The sequence below is a fragment of the Dermacentor albipictus genome, chromosome 5, assembly GCF_038994185.2.
Source record: "Dermacentor albipictus isolate Rhodes 1998 colony chromosome 5, USDA_Dalb.pri_finalv2, whole genome shotgun sequence".
Taxonomy (NCBI): domain Eukaryota; kingdom Metazoa; phylum Arthropoda; class Arachnida; order Ixodida; family Ixodidae; genus Dermacentor; species Dermacentor albipictus.
This window is the reverse complement of record NC_091825.1, coordinates 140,397,990-140,404,776: the sequence shown is the minus strand read 5'-3', so window position 1 is coordinate 140,404,776 and position 6,787 is coordinate 140,397,990.

Below are 6,787 nucleotides of genomic sequence, written 5' to 3'. Positions count from 1 at the left end.
ACAAGCAATGTACGTGTTCCTCGATGTATATTTATTTATGCAATTCACAAAGAGTGCTAAAGGCTCTGTTAGAGCCGTTCTGGTAGTACAGGGCATGAATGAATGAAATGCTCAACTATACAATTACACGTGTTCTTTGATAGTTATGTCATGCATTACTGTTTAGTTCCGACGAACATTGCCAAATTATGTCATTTTGCAGGGTACCGCAGCATTATGAGGATGAATATACCAGGCAAGAAACGTGTGCCAATCATACACAGCGTTTTAGCTTATTATCAGCACACAAATGTGGCTCAATTTATTTTGCTTTATCAGGGTTAGCTCTCTCAGCGATATATACGATTGAAAGCTTGATATGGTTTAGAGTCATGCCCGAAATCAAGGGATCGTTTGAACGCCAAACAGCGTCGTCCATTCCTAAAATCACCGAACAAACTTTTTTTTTTTTTTTTTTTAGAAACGGCGGCTTCGTGCAAGCAAAGTGCACGCTAGCCATGTAGGGGATGTTTGGAAGACACGGAGATGTCTCATTTTCACATGCAGCGCGAATAGTACTGTTTCTCCCGAATTAACTGAACGTATGACGCTGAATGCTGGTTTCTAACATGTAACTTTCGATTTTAACCATGTGCCGTCGCGACAAGAACCACAACTTTGAAACCTTCACTGGTACTTTGGAACAAAATAGTCCGGCGGTCTATTTTTGTTTTCACGTTCAGAGATATGACAGGCATGAAGCATTACTCAGTGCGTTAATTTTTCATCGTGCTTGCAGAAAATTCAGGTTTTTAAATATTCTGATGTGCATTGTAGCATGGTTACAGGTAGTGCAAGCTTGACATCGACACAGAAAGAAACAATCATTAGCATTAAATTTCACTGCAATTAATTTTGACGCAAAAGAAAACATTTAAATGTAAAGAAAAACACACACACGCTCGCGCGCGCGCACAAAAGAGAAACATTTCTTACAGTGTGTCATCTCAATGCCATTCTTGTCTACCGACACTCTGGAAATCTCAATTACATCTTTTTGCAATTGAAAAAGTGAGCTATGGCACTCGATTGCATTGTTTGCGCACCACTGTTCCGTTTTCATGCTGCGTTACTTCACGGCTATTCGCGTCTGCAGAATGAAACCGCAAAAAGTCATTGGTACAGATTACGACAATTAACAGAGCTACTTCTTTTCACTAACACTGGTTCTCGCAAACGTGTACATCATTATGGCAATTGTTTTCAGCAAGTGTGCGGTAGATCGTCTGAGGCTATCAATTAAACTACATACCGCTGCTGTTTGTTTAACCTCCTCCCCACCTCCGAAAACGCGGAAGCGGCATTCAAGACCTGAGCGACGTATGTACAGTCGAGTGTAATAAAATTACCATTTGAACCCGGTATGTCTGCATTTGCACTACTCGGTTGATACACTCAAAACAGCAATCGCAGCACCATAGTAAAACGCCATAATATACTTTGAATACACAAATTATGTCACTGATGTAACTCAAGAGGCTAAATATCATACCCGGAGGCTAACTATCCAAGGGCATAGCATATCTTTAAGACTTAAAAGCAGTCATTGCCAACCGTTCAAACTACTGCCGAACATGCTATAGAATGTAGAGCAATCTACTCAGCGTACCCTTTGCATCCGGCAATATGGTATGCGGGAACCAACAATCAGCGCTGAATTTACGTCGCTGGATTATCCACCCTGGCTCCGCATTTTAACTAAGTGGGAACGAGAGTTTCTATGTATATCCCTTGTTAAAAAAGCCACGCAGCCCAACTCTCACCCTGTAGAGGGTGCTTCACTGTACAAAGAGTTCCAATGAGATGAAGCCCAACGACTAGAACTCGGGCGTGTATTGTATGAATTTAACGCAATGAAGTTAGAACTGAAAAAAATTAAAGGGGCATTTCACGGCATTCCTGCTTTTTAGAGTGCCGCTAGAATATAAAGCGTTCCAACATACGACCGGCGAGAATAGTTTGTAGCAAGACAGAAAAGCATAAGATGAAACGCTCACGCCAATCACAAATTGTCTTCTACACTGCCCCCCTCCCCTCCCATCATACGAGTAAAGCAATTAACTCCATCAGCATGCAGTAAAAGAGGAAGTGCAAAACTTCTGAGCTCATCGCGTTTAGCTATTAATCCCGCAACCATCACAGCGGAAGATGCGCGGCTCATTCGACCGAACCTGTGTGAATGTAAACAAAAAATGTAAACAAGAGACGTAAACACCAGATGTAAACAAACCAAAAGTAACATTTAAGATTTAAATTTAATAAAAGTTAATGTGCTGCTCCACTAGCTTAATTAAATTGTCTATCTAACACAGAATAAACAGCATGCGATACGGCAACATTAAAAGGCCGTTCGTCAATATGGACGCAAGTAAACTTAGTTTGCTTTTAAACAACAACAAAAAAGGTAGCATTAGAAAGCTGTTTTTAGAACTTCTTCTTTCTTCATATCCGCACCGCTCCACGGCATTAAACAAAAAAGAAAGACAGGGAAAGAAACAAAGCAAGCCTACAATTACGTCCTCACAGTTATAGTAACGCTACATATATTCAATCGATGGCGCCAGAAGAACAGTTCGCGCACTACACTAGAGCGACAGAAGCAGCACAGACAACTTGTAAACAGAAGAGTCCCACGCTGGTGCAAACGATGTCACCGACCAAGGCGCGCTACGCGGAAGGGCATTCGCACGTTTCGACACGCGCCAAGCAAGGCCAGTGGGCCACGGCCCCGAAGCGCGCCAGCGTCGATGTTTGGAAAGGACTACAACCCTGGTTCCCTCGTTTTCCCTTCCCAACCACCCAGCCTCGCTTTATTTGTTTAATTCCCTACTCTCATCGGTGGTTGCCATGGTTACCGCCGGTGAGCCACCGGCGGCGGAGGGCCACGTCATAGCCCCGTCATTATACGGAAGCGGAAGCTGGGGAAGCCACACCCTGTTATCGATTTTACAGCCAGGCGCGATAGCAGCGCCCGTTTCATGTTTTCGACACGCTCTTCGTTCATTCTTTTCAGTGATTAAATTGATTTTTGTTACCCTTGTGCGTACATGCAACACAAGAAAATTTGATAATATTATTACTTATTCTAGAAATGAGTAGTAACGCTCCGTCAGATAAGTGCAGACATTTTCGCGTTCTTTTTGCCGTCATGACGGCACATTATGAAAAGCGACGAAGGCGCCTAACAGCGGATATTCATAAGCTCAAGAAATGTGAATAAGGTATCGCTGATCCACTGATCAGCACACGATGAGGAAAAAGACTATGCGTGATAAAGTAAGCTCAAAACACGCGTCATGTTAGCGAACACCGCAATTTTAAACAGTAAGTCAGGGTACTGGGGCGTGCGAAAATTTTTTTATAAAGAATGTCGCGTAAGCAGAATAGTCTCACTAGAAAGTAGCATGTGAAGAAATAAATTGCAGCACACATTTATTCATATCTTTCAGCGAGATTAGATTTTACGACAACACGACAATTTTGACCCAATCGATTTGTAACGCCTGGTGGCGACATTCGGCGACACGAAAAATGAAGCGTGCGCCATCTGTCGGCCGAACACGTAGACGCGAGGCCGTGCAGTGGCGGGTCGATCGGCGGCGAAACAGAAACTGAAACTGGGCCAACTCGTGTCATGGGTGCGGCTTTTGATCGGGGCTGCAAGAGCATTCTGCGATCAAATCGCTGTGATAAACATTTTGACGTCGCACGGTAGTTACTAAGAATTAGAAATTTACTCGTACGGCACGCGATGTGTTCACGTATGCGTAGCGTCGCAAAGCGGAACCGATTAACGACATATTATACAGACATATCGCACTCCGAAGAATGAAGTGTACGCTCGAAAATACAGAGATATTTTTCTATCATCTGCTTTTTCTTCATTCATTTATTATTTATACTTGACCTACACTTCGATGTGTCCATCCACCTTCCACTTTCTTGCTACAAGCAAAGCTGGTTGACGTGCAATTCAATCTCAACTTCGCAAACGAATGTAACACGTCTCGGAAAATCAATTTCACTGGGCTTCTTTGATAAAAGTCAACAACCAGGGAAGTTTTTATGGGTCATTTCTCGAGAAAGAAGATTGCCTATCTGCAAAAAGATAGCGCAAGCCATTTCGCCTTTCTAATTTCACATGCAGTGTTTCTGAGAACAATGACATAAACGATTATAACGCGTTAAGGAAAACAAAGATTGTAATGAAAAAGGGTCAATTACTACACTCCTGCTCTTTCCGCGATTTGTTTTATTGCCGTTACCGTGTGAACACAAACTCTATCCCACAACTTACCACAAAGGCTATTCATGAAGTAAAATCTATTCATCCAGGAGCCTTTATTGCTTCAATGAGGGCAGTTCTAGGAGACATTTGAGAGGTATCAGCGAAAGAGTTGGTTTGCCTCTGATAAACAAACTACATAGCACTGCTGCTTGCCTAGAAGGAAGATGGAATAGACAAGGGGCAAAACTAAATAGAAAATAAAAATAAGGGACGGTGGCCCATCGGCTAGAACACGTTCACCAAGCACAGTAGCAGTCACCACCTATGTGCACTCACGAAATGCAAGCCCCTTGCAAATCCTCCGCACACCTCCGCACACCTCCTCTCCTCCCCCCCCCCCCGCCTCGGCTCATTTACCCCACATTATATCTAATAACTGAAAGCCTTATATGGTCACGAATGTTTATATGACCAATAATTATTTATTTTTCAGAAATAACTAGCAATTGCAGATACAGAAAGATACGTCCTTTGAAGACATGTGACAATAAGGGTGCAGCTACAGTACGATATCTTAGCACGCCACGTCTTGGTCAACGTTACCGTTTAAACCCTTCGGCTCCCCCGAAATGATGCGAAGTGACGATGAAGTTAGGAAAACACGTGGAAGTAGCCACAATAGGGAGAAGTTCGAGCCTCGTCGTGCATATAGTTCACAACATGTCGTCAGGGTGGCGCTAGGTTCCCTGCCGTGAGCATCGAAAACTTACAGCTCCAGGACGCAGTAGCGACGCCATTGGCACAAGGAGCTTGTGGAGCGTCACGACGGGCTTATACACGTTCAGTGCGTTTGTAGCCGGAACGCTGTCGAATGATGGAATACACAGTTGCAACCGTGGTACTCCTCGCCGTGATAATTCTTCCACAAGGATACAACTGCTTACGGCCAGGTAAGCATAAGTGGTTGTGGCTTCGCATCAGTGACGGCACACTCGAAAAGACAGTACCGCTGGAGGCAGTAACTCCGAATACACGCACTTCTCACCAACAAAGTAACGTTGAAGGGAACCGAGATAAATGGCCAGAGCGATGGGCATATCGATGTGCAGCGCGATAAATATCAGAGACGACTTCGGTGTCTATGAACAAGCTGCACATCGCTGACTCCAGTTATGTAAAAAAGCCACTTTTCTCTCTGTTCCTTTTATCACATTGAAAATTTATCCGTTTTAATGCGCGTACATGTCCGCAGTGACACGCTAAACACATGCATGCATCCTGCGTCGCGCAGTTCCACCGAAGATATCGCCGTTCTCGTTTCCAAACAACGCGACCATCGGTCAAAGGGGGACGGCGACCTGCACCGCCACGGAAGGGGATCAGCCGCTCAGCTTCCGCTGGCTGAAGAACGGACGGCGCCTTGACGGCGGGGACGCCACCATTACAGACAACGCCGACTTCTCCGTGCTCAAGATACAATCGCTGGACGTGGACAGCTCCGGGAACTACACGTGCGTCGTGACTAACCTGGTTGGCTCCGTGTCCCAATCTGCCACGCTCGTCGTTCACGGTACGGAGCTTTATTTGTGGAACTCTGCTGGGGGCGGGGCTGCGCTTTGCGTGCATTGCACGAAAAATTCAATTCATCCATTTTCAATTTTCAATTCGTCAGCGCCTCCGCGATGGATTCAAGAGCCGACGAGCGCCGTCGCCACATCCGGCGAGACAATATGGATTCCGTGCAGAGCCTCGGGCAGCCCACCACCAACGATCACCTGGACGAAAGCAGGTACGTGCCAAAAAAGTGAAGGCATTATCTCGACAACATGCCCAACTGCAATAATTTGAGTAATAGGAAAATATTAAGACGATCTGGCGCTTATAACCGTCACGCGAAAATACCCTAATCACAGTCCGTGCGTTTCTTCCGCGCCAGTCGCTGTTGGCCGCTCCAATAATTCGAGCTAGTCTCTTGACGTGCTTCATCTGAAGTAAATCAACGCAACTGGAACCTACTATAGAAATGTTTAGATACAGCTTATTCGAAAGCGACAGCTACCCTCCATGTCCTTGAGATGCAGTAACGCTATGCCGACACCTGTGCTGCCTCTGCTTCTTGTTGTATTTTCCTGCGTTATTAACGCAGCAACTTAAAGTGCAACAGCAAGTAAAGTATGGCAGACGGCCCTCTGCGCTAAATATTTCCATCGAAACACCCCAAGTTTTCGAATAGCGTAAAAAAGCTTGTACCATGAATGAAAAATGCAACATTAAATCCTCCGAAAGCCGCCTTTATTATTGAATCGTATACTGTCCCATTTGCCTTTATTTCCCGCGTTGTCAGGAGGCTTAACATAAAGCATCCATTTTTCGTCACAAACGAGAAATTCGCGACGCTGCAACAATTCTTTTGTTGAATGTCTACTATTGCTCAGCAAATACTTGGCCGACTGATAAAACTGCGCGCGATCAACCCCTAAAGCTTGCTTCAGTAGATTATTAGAGCACCCTGTGCCACGA